This window comes from Pteropus medius, unplaced genomic scaffold (assembly GCF_902729225.1).
Source record: "Pteropus medius unplaced genomic scaffold, Ma_sr-lr_union100, whole genome shotgun sequence".
NCBI lineage: Eukaryota > Metazoa > Chordata > Mammalia > Chiroptera > Pteropodidae > Pteropus > Pteropus medius.
The window spans coordinates 14082020-14096502 of NW_024354500.1; the positions used below are offsets into that span (position 1 = coordinate 14082020).

A 14483-nucleotide genomic window follows, 5' to 3' on the forward strand; every position below is an offset into this window, starting at 1 on the left:
TGGCCCCAAACAGCAACAGTAGTGAGGATGGTAATTCAGATATGCCAAAGAGAAAAGTGCTTCCTTTAAGTGAAAAGGTTTGTATGTATACAGGGGAAAAAAGTAGTATAGGGTTCTGTACTATCCACGGTCAGGCATCCACTGGGAGTCTTGGAACATATGCTCTGTGGATAGGGGGCAGGAGGGCTACTATATATATAGAAAATGTTGTTAACTATGTCATTAACAACTATGTCTAAAGGTAAGGTTTAATTGGAAATTTTATATTTTATTTGTCTAGATATAGAACGTCTATTAAATATAAGTCAATCTTTGACTTTCAGACATCTAACTCTGTACACAGTTTGAGAAAAACATTAGGAACTGCCTATATTCAAAAAGTAGAAGACTGTGGCTTGGCTTAACATAATACATGGTACATTCAAATATGCTAGAATATGTGGTAAATCCTGAATAATCTTTGTAAGAGTCCCTGATGAACTAAAAATGTTCCACAGCTGTCCTCACACTATCAAACACCAAACAACTTTTCCTCCTCTCCTTCTCGTTAAATCTGAATTGCCCAAACAACAGATACAAGATAGAAAGAATAATTCCTCCCTCTTCTAAAAATCATTTTTGACTGACTATTCCTGAAAGTGGCTGAATGCTGACTGACCTCTCTTGCTAAAGTTCTATGAAATCCTTACCCCTTTCTCTATCCTAAATTAGAACAATTCTGAGTTGTGCTCATGGCCCAATATTCTGAATAAAGACTCATGCTGTTACTAGAACAAATCACTGGAGATTTTTAAATAGAAACATCTTTTAATACACTACTAACATTTATTATGCATTTACTATGTGTCAAGAATTGTCTAAGTATATATATTATCTAAGTATATAAGTATATATATACATACACATAGATAATATCTGTTGAGATGATTACATGATTTTTCTTCTTTGACCCCTTGATGAGGTGGATTTTATTAACATATTTCCTCATGTTGAATAAATTCTCATATTTCTGGAATAAATTCTACTTAACAATTATCTAAATGTGCATGTATATGACTGTACACATACATATACATATACACACATATATATACACACACACTACTATATTTAATCAAATGATACTATGGAGAAAATTTTATACTACTAAATTTGAAAATCCAGAGAAAATATGATATTATACAAAGATATAAATTACCAACATTTACTCAAGAATGGATAATAGACCAATGACCATAAAAGATTGAAAAGAAAGCCAAAAATCTGTCCCAAAAAGTGCACAAACAAGACAATTTTATAAGCAAATTATATTAAACCTTATAGAACAGACAATTCCTAGAAATCTAATTTGGTCTAGAGCACATAAAAAGAAAGCAACCCAGTTCATTCTATAAGACTAGCATAACTCGGCTTCTGAAACTAGACCAGTGTGGTAAAAGAAGGATAAACTATAGACCAATTTTATATATAAACATATATTCATGCTCATGCATGTAAAGAGAGACAACTATAGTTTAATTTTATTTATAAACATAAAATTTTTTTAAAAAATCTTCAAAAAAAATTTAATTGAATCCAGCAATATGTTGAAAGAATAATGCATCATAGCCAAGTAGAATTCATCCCAGAAACATAAGAATTATTCAACATTAGGAAATATGTTATTAAAATTCACCTCATCAAGAGGTCAAAGAAGAGAAACCATATAATGATATCATCATATACTTAAAAACAGTTTGATAAAATTCAACGCCTTGGAAGAAATAGGAGGAAGGGACCTCTAAGTTAAAAATAGAAATTTCCTTAACTTGATAAAGAGTACTGACAAGGGTCCAAGTTAAGAAAAGATGAGACATTTCTAATAAAGAAAAAAGATTAAAATGCCTCTCAATTCTTGGAAAAAGAGAACTATAACTATCATTAGCTATAGAAAGTAAGATTTTCTACCTAGAACATCTAAGATAATTAAGGGAAATATTATTAGAGAATTGCGTAAGGTCTCCAAAATGCAATATTAACATACAAAATTAAAAGCTTTTTGTATACCAACAGTAATCAATTAGAAATATGTAATGGAAAAAATACCTTATGCATAATAGAAAAAAAAAAATGCCATGAAATATCTAGTAATAACCTTAACAACAAATGTGCCAAACCTAATGGAAATACCCACACAATTTATTCATGGACATAAAATAAGTTTGAATAAATGGAAATAACCATGTTCTTGGAAACAAAGAATCATTACAGGGAAGATGCAAAAACAGGAGAAAAAACTTTAAAAACTATGTGTATGCATATACTTGTGTGTTTGTGTGTGTGTGTGTGTGTGTGTATTTTTTAAACACATAAGTTAAACGCTGCTTCAGTGACAATCTGAATGATTGTCACTGAAGATATAATAGTGACATTTCTCCAAAGGTAACAAACTGTTGAGATCCAGTAGTTTCAAAGTGGACTTCCAATAAACATACTAGCAAAGACACTTTATGACAGAATACAGAAGAGAATGTTTAAAAACATAAGAATAGGCAAAATTCTGATACACAAAAAAATAAAAATGCAAGGCTTTTATTATTAGTATTCCCAAATTAAAAGTCTTACAAACATTTCCAGCTTTCATTTTTAGCTTCCAGGCTATAAATAGTTACATATTGAATCTTGTCTCCTCATAGTACCTGGATCAAGAATATTTTATCCCTAAAAAGAGAAATCAAGAAAACAATCCCATTTACAATTGTGTCAAAAACTTTAAAATACCTGGGAATCAAATTAACCAAGAAGGTAAAAGACCTGTTGTTTTTTTTTTTCCAGAAAATTATAAGTCACTGAAAAAAGAAATTGAAGAAGATACAAACAAATGGAAGCATAAATCCTGTTCATGGGTAACAAGAATCAACATTGTTAAAATGGCCATACTACCCAAAGCAATCTATAGATTCAATGCAATCCCTATCAAAATACCAATGGCATTTTTAAGAGAGCTAGAGCAAATAATCCTAAAATTTATATGGAGCCATAAAAACCTCCGAATAGCCACAGAAATCTTGAGAAAGAAGAACTAAGTTGGAGGTATCACACTACCTGATATCAAACTATACTACAAGGCTACAGTAATCAAAACAACATGGTACTGGCATAAAAACAGATACATTGATCAATGGAACAGAATAGAGAGCCCAGAAATAAATCCACACCTATACACTCACTTAATATATGACAAAAGAGGTAAGAATATACAATGGGGTAAAGATAGTCTCTTCAATAAATGGTGCTGGGAAAATTGGATAGACACATGCAAAAAAGAAGAAGCCAGACTCCTTCTTACACCATATACAAGAATAGACTCAAAATGGATTAAAGACTTAAATATAAGATCCAAAACCATAAAACTTCTAGAAGAAAATATAGGCAGTAAATGCTCTGATATTACTAACAGGAATTTCTTTTCAGATATATCTCCTCGGGCAATGGAAACAAAAGAAAAAACAAATGAGACTACATCAAACTAAAAATTTTTGTACAGCAAAAGAAACCATCAACAAAACAAAAAGACAACTGACTGGGAGAAGATATTCGCTAATGATACATCTGATAAGGGGTAATATACAAAATATATAAAGAACTTATAAAACTTAACAACAACAACAAAAATCCAATTAAAAAATGGGCAGGAGATCTATACAGATACTTCTCCAAAGAGGAAATAAGATGGCTAATAGAAATAGGAAAAGATGCTCAAGGTTGCTAACCATCAGAGAAATGCAAATTAAAACCACAATGAGATATCACCTCACATCTGTCAGAATGGCTATCATCAATAAATCAAAAAACAAGTGGTGAGGATGCAGAGAAAAGGGAAGCCTCATACATTGTTGGCGAAATTGCAAATTGGTACAGCCACTATGGAAAACAGTATGGAGGTTTCTCAAAAAATTAAAAACGGATATACTTTTTGATCCAGCAATTGAACTTCTGGGTATTTACCCAAAGAAAACCAAAACAATAATTCGTAAAGAAATATGCATTCCAATATTCATGTCAGCACAATTTACAATAGCCAAGATACGTAAGCAACCTAAAAGCCCATCAACAGATGATTGGATAAAGAAATTATGGTTCATATATACAACAGAATATTACTCAACCATTAAAAAAAATTAAATCCTATCATTTGCAACGACATGGACAGACCTAGAGGTGATTATGCTGAGTGAAATAAGTCCGACAGAGAAAGATAAATACCATATGATTTCACTTATATGCGGAATCTAAGAAACAAAAAGAACAAACTAATCAAAAACAAACTCACAAATATAGTGGACTATTTGGTGACAGACAGAGGGGAGGGGGGATGGAAGGCTGGGAGAATGGGGTGAAGGGTTAAAGAAGTACAAATTAGTAGTCGATAGCTGGTCATGGGGATGGGAGCAGGGCAGAGGGAATGCAGTTAGCATTAATGTGATGGCTAGGTGGAGGGCCAGAGGAGGGAGGGAGCAATTGGGGAGATCGTTTTATGAACTAACCAATGTACTGCATACTTGAAACTAATTTAAATAAATAATATTTTTAAAAAACTAAAAAAAATAAGCAGTCACAGACACCATGTAAACCAATGAGCACAGCTGCATTCCAATAAAATTTTATTTATAAAAACAAACAAACAAAAATACCTTATCCTTCCAGTTTTTCACTGTCATTTAGAGATTTGTGTTGTCTGGCTTCATCGATCATTTATTACTCAGGGCTTAATCAAAGAATATAGGAAATATATGAGGCTTATAGGAAACAAGAATGGATTAAGAAACACAGGCTTATATTTATCTTTTCATAAGTCCAAATATATATAAACAGGGATGTTTGCTTCAACATTGTTTAGAACAAGCAGTATTTAGAAACAACTCAAAGTTTCATAATAGGGGAAAGGATAAATTATGATATACCTAAAAACACTTTTTATGACCTAAAAATGAGCTAAATCTTTGTAAACTGACATTGAAATGTATCTAATAAATTAGTAAGAAAAGCAAGTTACAGAACAATTATAATATGCTGATTTTTATTATTTGTATATATATATGTTCTATACATTCATATATTTGTATAAATCTAAATGCATGGGAAAAGATTTGCAAAGCAAGTTACAGAATGATGTTTATAATATGAGCTTATAATTTGATCTTTACATATAACTCAGTTTACATGTAAAGGTGTTCTATACATTCACATATGGATTTAAATGCAAATACACAGAAAAAGCTCAAGGGGAGGAATTGAGTCAAAAAAAGAAAATTTCACTTTTCATTTTACAGTTCTAAGATGCTCGAACTTTTTACAAAGAGTGCATAAGCTACATGACACTAAATTTTATTAAAAACAAAAAATAAATCACTCTTTATCATGTAAAGTAACCTTAGTCATTGAGAATGTATCCAGTTAAATTAGGACAACAACCAAATATAGACATCTGTCTAATGTCCAAAATTAGTCTGAAAGTGAATGTGAATAATAAGGAATATGCCAGAGCATAAAAAAAATTCCACTGGGTCCTATTCCACAAATATTTCAGTATATCAGGTCAATCACATAAGATACATAAAAAAATGCAAAGGTAATTTTGCACTTCAAGTTGAATGAAAATCTTTTGATTCTTCTTGCTCCTTAATACTAGATCAGGCCTTCTCAACACAAAATAATATAATAATCTATTAATTGCATTCCCTGCTTATTTTAGGTTTACAATAAATGCTACTCCACAAGATTAAGAGAGAAGTCTACTGAACAGTTCATAATGAAAAAACAAATATGAAGTAAAAAATTATGAACTGTAAAAGGTCACTCGTAATCAAATAAATGAAAATTGCAATAAATTGACAGTAAATAACATATGTTTATAAGTAAAGATAAAAGTCTGGCAAGATATACAATAAAAAGTCAACAGTAGTTAGGGGATAGATTTATGAGCTCCTTTTATCTTCTCTTTTGTATTTTTTAGAAGTTTCAGTAAGCACATATGAAAGACTGAAAAATAGTCACATCCTTTAATCCTGTTTCCACACACTGCAATGTGACTGCAGCTGTTCCCATGAAGAGATAAAGAGTATTTACCTACCTCTTGAACTCAGGCTGGCCCTATGGGACTTGCTTTGGCCAGCACATTGTAGCAGAAGTGATGTGTGCCAGATATTTGCAGAGCCTTGAGTGCCCTCTTGAAACCTCTGCTTCCACCATGTGAATAAGACTGAGCTAGCCTGCTGCAAGATTAGAGACAAGCAGACCACAGCCTACCAGCCTCAGCCCCCAAATATGTGAGATAGCCCAACTAAGATCAGCAAATCCAACCCACTCCTGACCTGCAACTGACAGAAGGTCCATGAGGGAGCCCCAATGAAACCTGAACTGCCCAGCTGACCTGCGCATAAGCTATATAAAAGTTGTTGATTTAAACCAGCAAATTTAAAAAATGGCTTGTTAAGCATCAATAGCTTGCTGATAGAACATGCATGCATTACCTTTTTTAAGAAAACAACATATGGCATTGTTAACCATTAGTTACAATATTATTTACACTAAAATATTAAAATATCTTATTTTCAGCATGTATATATCTTTTTAATTACATGTCAAAGACTAATGATAGAAGTAACATATCCCTGTAAAGAACAATCACATCAACCACCACAGGAACTAAGAACTTTCACTGTGCCAGGTATGCTCAGTGCCTTTAAATCTATTCATTCATTCATTTCATCTTTAAATCAATTTGATGAGCTAGGTATTATCACTGTCCTCATTATACAGGTGAGAAAAATTAAATATAGAAAGGTTAAGTAGCTTGTCAAAAGTCACTCAGCTAAAAAGCAGTACAGCCAATACTTCAAACTCAGTATCCACAGCCTTAGCCACTTTATTAGACTGACCCAGAGCAGAAAGTATGCCTACAGGAAAAAGAGAAACCTGACTAGCCACCTAATGTGTCCAAACATGATGAAAATATATAGCATTAAGGAGATTAGGGACTACGTTAGTAATAGGAACATGAGAAATTAAGCAAATAAAAAAAGAAACAGCATTTTGTTCAGAGAACATAGAATTGTATGCCAAAGAGGAAATGAAAGAATGTTTCTTTTGATAAGTTGTGAATCATACTGATATTGTAATAGCAAAACGAATACTAAATAATGATATGACCAAAAATTAGACTACAACTCTATAAAGATATTGGAGAAAATCTGGATATGTTGAGTGGAAGGATGGCACATGCTGGGGAAAAGAAGATGGCATAAAATAACTAAATTCTAGTAGTAAGTTAAAATGATGCCTAAAGTTTTTTTTTTTAAAGCAGCATAAGCATATTATTTATAAATATAATGATAAATTATCAGAAGAAACTACTAAAACTGTTGAAAAGGAATACCTGTGGAGAGAAAAACAAGGACTTGGTAAAGGCTAAGGCTTTGAACTGCTATTTTTGTTACAAGATATATTATTTGGCTTTTCAAATTCTGTATGAGTATTCAAATCAAAAACTAATTCAAAAATCTAACAAATGCATAAATTCTCTTTCATTACTGGATCAAAATTAATTCTTATCAAGGAGAATACCTAGTATTAAATGTACTAACTAGCCTGCATGAAAATAATCTGTTTAATGATGCCAACCAAAACAAATTTAAAATGTGAAATACTAATTCCTCTCCTTTCTGTATCCTAGTATTGCACAAAAATATCTTCAAAGTCTTCTACTGTTCAAAAGCTACTTAAAACAATATTCTTCCCTTTATGATGTATAAATTCGTACATGGTGTATTTTCGAATAAAAATAAAAAAAATCCTCAGTATTATGACCTATTTTTGCCTGAAAGGATCATTGAATCCTGGAAATAAAGGAGCACAAGGCTTTTAGTCATTTTTTCTCACTAGAAGAACCACAGATGAAAGCCATATTTACTTTGATATTACTGATGTCATCAGTCACTGAATTAAATAAAACCAGAAAGTTCAAAAGACATACAAGAACAGCTTCTCCACAAGATGCCTATATCTGATAATGTCTCAATGACTCATTCTTTTTGAATCATAACTATTTTGCACATTTTTGACACTTCCTAGATTGTTCTTATCTATCTTTTCTAAATATCCCTCTGCCATTTTTAAAAAGTGTATTTGTATTTAAATGTCATAATTACAATAATCTAGAAATATTAGTTATATTCCTTATAACTTAGAAAATACAAGTTTTATATCTATTGTATATTCAAAAAAAGTAGAAACAAAATTCAAGAAAACTGCTATATAAAAAATGTGTTACCTACCTTTACTTTCATCTTCATGAAGTTAATGCCTGAACTGAAATAACCAGAAGTTATTTATTTATAAATAAGTTATTTTTATATATGTTGTAGACCAGACACATGGAGAGTCACCACAGCACAGATATTTGAACATAGAACACTATATTGGAACCAGGTCCAAAAATGAGGGGGTCAGAAGGTCAAGAAGAGCTGTGAAAGGGCCAATACTGTATTCACCAAACAGTTTCATCTCCTCTCCCTAAAATGCAGGAAGACTACCTTTCTCAGCTGCCTTTGCCTCTAGTCCGAGACATGAGACTAGGTCCCTTAAAGACTGCATGGAGCAGAGGCTCCGAAACCCAAACTGTGACCACACTGGACTTGTGATGTGTAGTTTTTATAACTCTTAAAGATGCAAATTAATCCTAAACCACTGGAAAAATTAATGCAGTACACATACAAACTTTGGACTATACACACTATAAGATAAGGGATGTACTGCATTAATGCATGGCTATTGATATATTTCCATTCAGTTAAAAAGTAGATCATTTTAATTATGGGAAAATAAACTAACATATTTCTTGGCATAAAACTAGGACACTAGAGGAAAGTGTTTCATTTATGCCCTCTGGGGTCAAAACATCTTCCTTTAAACCTAGCTCTATCTATCATTTATTCCTCTGTGAGCAGGTTTCTTAAACGCTCTAAACTTCATTTTCAGGATAACACCACCTCATAGGGCTTTTGTGAAGATTAAATAACCATCTGCACCATAAATGTCCAACACCTGGCTCTACAGACAGACTGACTGGGTTTGAATTCTGGCTAGGTGGCTTTCAGCAAGTTGCTTAACTTCCTTAATGATCAGGTTCTTATAAAATGGTGATAGTGACAGAATTATTTTGCTAAGGTTGTTGTGAGGATAAAATGAAATAGCCCACATGTCTACACAACAATATTGCACTGTGTCTGGCACGTAAGTGTTCAAAAAGTGCTTAAAAGACGAGGCAGATACACATGGATTATCTGAATCCTCTCAACAGCTTTATGAAGTACTATTATGTATAAATAAATGGGATTCCTACTGCAGCCATTAGGACAAACGTAGCATTTATATCATGTTTTGAAAGGCTGCAGTTTATTGTGCAAATCAAACTGGGGATATTTCCTCTTAAAAGAGAAGCATCTTTTCTCTAATCAAGATGACGTATTATATCAGTCAAGGTTATCTATTATAATAGTAAAGTTTAAGGGGACTGAAACTCAAAGGAGGTTAAACCTAAAATGTGATTAATGAATTTCTCCCCGATCCTTCATTGAATCAAAGGAAGAATAAAGGAATAAGAGTAACTTGAGGAACTTTAAGAACTAACCTAATGAAATGTGAGAATTTTCACTTTTGATTCCTATTTCTCTCTCCCTCCCATCTCCAGTGAATATATATAAGAGGCCTTGGCTCCAGTCTCATCCCAGGAGAACAACACATTGAAAGTGAAGCTGTCTCCACATATAAAAATCCCAGAAAATAAGTCAAAATAGCTGGGCTTGAGCCACATGTCTATCACCTAAGATCACAGAGGTCAGATATGAAGACTGGCAGCCCCCTCAGCACCACATGGGGTAAGAGCAGTGGCCATGGGAAGAATATGCCCTGAAAGGAAAATATGGGACAAAGAGAAGCAGAAGATTAACTAAGAAGAGAGAGAGCTATGCACAACCAACTATAGGCTAAAGCCTTGAATAATATTTACCTCTATAACTGAATCAATCTTGAACAAGATTTAGTGATATAAATTACATTGATATAAAAATCATACATTAGGGAGAAATTCTTTGAGTTAGCAAGTTAACTTTTATAGATGTCTAATAACTTTAGTTTCCTAAAGTTATTAGACATTACCTATACTAGGTAATCCCTTAAATACTTTACTTCAGGAATTATGTATAGAAATACTAGTCTAAATTTGGGGAAATAACATCTTAATGATGCTGCAGGAGGGAAAAAGCAGATAATAGCTGATACAAAATAATAGTTGCTATTTTCCTAAAATATTTCCTATTGCATCAATCCAGTTCTAATAGTACAGAGTGGGAAAATATGCCAGGGAATTACCTTTCTGTCAGTAAAACTCTATTAATTAACATTATCAGAAAACGCACTCGTGTCTGTTTCTTAAATATACTTAGACTTCATTCTCCACTCACAAACATTTCTTTCGTATTTTCCTTCTCTTTATTTCTCTAAACGACATGCTTGTAACTTCTTTGGCCTGATCTTCCAGTTTACTAATTTTCTCTTTATCTTATTATAATTCCTGGTTAAACTATCAGATTTTTATCTTCCACTTATTTTTCTTTCATAGACATTCCATTTGGTTCTTCAAATTTGCTTATCTCCTGATTGGATTCTCAACTGTCTCTTTTGGGTTTTTTTGTAATATGATACCTACTTTTTTATATTCTTTAGATGATAGTTCTAATAGCTGAAGTCTTAATGGGTCTGTAACTGCAGTGTCTTGTTCCTGCTCAGAGAGACTATTTTTTCCTTGGACTTTATCTGTGGGACTATTCTGAGGCCTGGGTTGAAGTGACTCCAGAGAAGATTTTTGTTTCCTTCTGCCAAATCTCTTAAGGTGACACCAACCCAGAAGCACTTTAAGTTATCCACCTAAAAGTTTTCAGACCACATTGCTAGCACATATTTAAATCATAATCCTGTGTAAGGGCCATCTTATGATAAAAATTCTCAGAGGAGATTTTTCTTTTCTCTCCACCAGCATAAAGTCAAGACAGGTAATTTTCCTTCCTGCCACCTCTGCATCTCACACTGTGGAATGGTCTGTGGAGTCCCAACTTTAAGCAAGGCTCCTAGTAGATCTTCTACCTATAGTGGGCCTTGGACTTTATCTCCTGTCCCCATTGTCCCATGGAGTCATCAAAGCAGCAGCTCAATGTCTCCAGGGCCTGGCAAACACCTACAGAGAGACTCTGGTATTCACTTAACTCCAACGGTTCTGAGCTTGATATTTCAAAACTCCAGACTCCTGAGTGCCAGCTCAGTATACATTTAAAATAAACAGGTGTGCGTGCATTTACATACATCATTTATTTATTTCAGGGTATCTAATCTACCATTCTTCCATTATTACCAAAGACATCTTATTCTACACTACTTAGTCTTGACACATCCCTCTTCTTTCCCTGCTTAAATTCATTTAGACACCAACTATTTCATATGATCTAAGAAATTTCTAACACCTCCCCCTCCACTAATTCAGTTCCTCGCCATTTCTTAGAGGCTGTTAAAATCTCCTAGCCCAGTCTCCTTCTGACCAGTCTTTTCCTCGCACTAAGGTTCAGAGGTAGCGAGAGAAAGACATTGGTGCTAGACTGTCCTTTGGATTCCAATCCACGTTAGTAGGTTCTTGTCAATGAACAATAACATTTTTTTTCTAGCTTTGATCAGTATCTCAATGAAATAGATTCTTAAAAGTAGACTATGGGTCAAAAGGCAAATGATCATATTATTTCTAACAGTTCTATTCCCTCCTTAAAACTTATGACTTCTTTTGGAGACCGTGGAAGCAACTGTGGCAATCAGAGATTGGTAGTTTTCAATGTCCACCTCCCATCATTGTGTAATAAAATTTTCAGGTGGGTACTAAGCTAAAGAGTACTTTTTTCAGCCTCCTTTGTGGCTAGATATGGCACTATGATTAAGTTTTGATCAATGAGATGTGGGTAGATTCATTATGTGCAATTTCCAAGTCATTCTTTAAAGAGAAGGATAGTTCTTTTCCATTTCCCCTCTCCTTCTTTCCCTGTCCTGATGGCTAACATGTTTATGTGATGTTGGGAACAGAATGGCCATTTGGGACCAGGCACTGAACGTAGCATGTTAAAGGCAACAGAGAAACCATACAGAAGGGCCCAGGTACTCTGATGACGGAGAATCCACCACACCAGCTCTAGAATGCCAGTCTGGATCTTTATGTGAGAGAAATAAATTTCCATCCTACGGTCTCATTATGGGTTTTATTGTTAACCTAACTAATAAATCAAACTTTTATACCTGTCTAATTCATGAATATCTATATATTTGAGATATCATTCTATGAAGAAAATATGAGTTTCAATGCACAGGTTTTATAAACATTGCCTTAGAATACTCAAAAGTTCTTTTTACTTATAATTGATTAATGTTCCATTTAGTTAAGATTACTGGATAATTAACCTAAATGAGCTATTATGTAATGAACACAACCCCAATAACTTTTACAAAGAATTGTCAGCCTAGTATCATATATATGTGTGTGTGTGTGTGTATATATATATATACACATATTACTCTATGTACCTTCACAATATAAACTCTTAAAAAAATTCTAAATATAAAAGTCCACATTTTTAGTCCACTGTTTTAACTATCCCTAATGTACGCTGGCATTCAAGAAGAACATAGGAAAAAAATCAAATTATTTATGGATACTAGAGGTCTACTGGTTTATGAAATTAATCTAAAGCACTTTCTTTTATTGCTCCATTTGATTCTGTCAATACAGAAATGTCTTCCACAAGGCACCACAGACTACTCCATCAAAAGTCTCCATTTCTTTTCATATCATTCTAAACAACTGGAAATTTGGAATTTTCTGTCAATGTGAAGTAGATCTGAGAGGTTAACAGAGCTAGAGAAGAGTAGACTGCATATAGGCAGCAAATGAACAATCAGTGTCAGTACATTCACAACCCCTCACCAATACCCTTCCCCCATAAAAAGCAGAAACCAGAATATGGTCAGCTGTAAGGTACGAATTCGAAGCAGAGGCTAAGTCTAAGAAAACCATGAGTTAAAGGCATCCTGAATTCTATATAAGAACCAGTAAAAAAATAAAATAGAGATGAGCAACTTCAATTATTGCTTCCAAACTGACCTCAAGCAGTGGTTCTCAAAGTTAAGCATGAGTCAGAATCACTTGGAGGGATACTAAGGCAGATAACTGGGCCCTGTTCCCACAGGTTCTAATTCAGTAGGTCTTGAATAAAGCTTGACAATTTGCATTTTTAATAAGCTCTGAGGATGCTTCTACTGCTGGCCCTGAGATGAACTCTGATAACCACCTAAAGACACTCATATGAAGACTTTAGTGGCTAACTTCTTCTTCCTATTCTACTTTCTTCTGCAGAGCAGCTCTTTAGCTGTGAAAAAACTAATACCTTTATGGTCTTTACTAAGCCACTAGGGGTCAGAAAAACCATTCAGAGTTACAGTCCTCGAAATAGCACATAATCAATCATGAGGAAACTTCTGAAAAACTTCTCAACCCCAATCCTCATCAGAGTCTTTTATAAGCTCTCCCAGGGCCAAGACTGCAATAAATGTTTCAAGCTCATGGTCTTAGCTGGAATCCTATAACATTAAGCATTTCCCTTACCAATCCTGATTTCAAAATTTGCAGTAAAGTGAATATTGCTTTTCCAAATGTTTCTTACTCAGTCTCCATTTATTAAATACTGAAAATATCTGCATTAATTGATTAGCTATAACAGCTGATTAACCTCAAAAATATGATACCTATAGGATATTAAAATTATTAGAAATCAAATAGCTATTCACTATATACCATCAGTGTTTTCCTATTTACCTCGAGATTTTTTTTTAATTCTTAGAGTAATTGTTTTATTCCATAATGGCATATAGAACGCAACAGAGTTCTTTAAAAATGTAGAGATTCAATTTAAAATGTTTAACTTAAGAACAACTGGAACTCTGATAAATTTCCAATACAAGTGTAAAATGGCACAATCACTTTGAAAAACTCTTCAGCAGATTCTTATAAGGCTAAATCTACATCTACCCTGTGATACACCAACCCCATTTCTGGATGTTTATTACCCAAAAGAAATGAAAACATGTTCATGAAAACACTATACAAGAATGTCTATAGCAAGCTTGTACAAAATAGGCAAAACTGATAAATTGTCATCTAGTCATACAATGGAATGATACTCAGCAACGAAAAGGGAATAAACTACTGATATAAGCATCAACATGAACCTCAAAAACACTAGGGTGAGCAAAGGAACACAGAAGCCAAACACAGAATATACAAGACTGTGTTATTCAATTTATGTGAGGCCCAAAAACATGCAACTAATCTATGGTAATAGCAATCAGAAAATGCC

The 14483-nt window shown here is 33.4% G+C and overlaps 1 protein-coding gene across 10 annotated transcripts in view; it reads right to left on the reverse strand.

Moving 5' to 3' along the window:
- The window catches only part of BCKDHB (branched chain keto acid dehydrogenase E1 subunit beta), a 177229-nt gene that overhangs the window by 125741 nt on the left and 37005 nt on the right, over positions 1–14483 (reverse strand). The gene's annotated exons all lie outside the window — the stretch shown is intronic.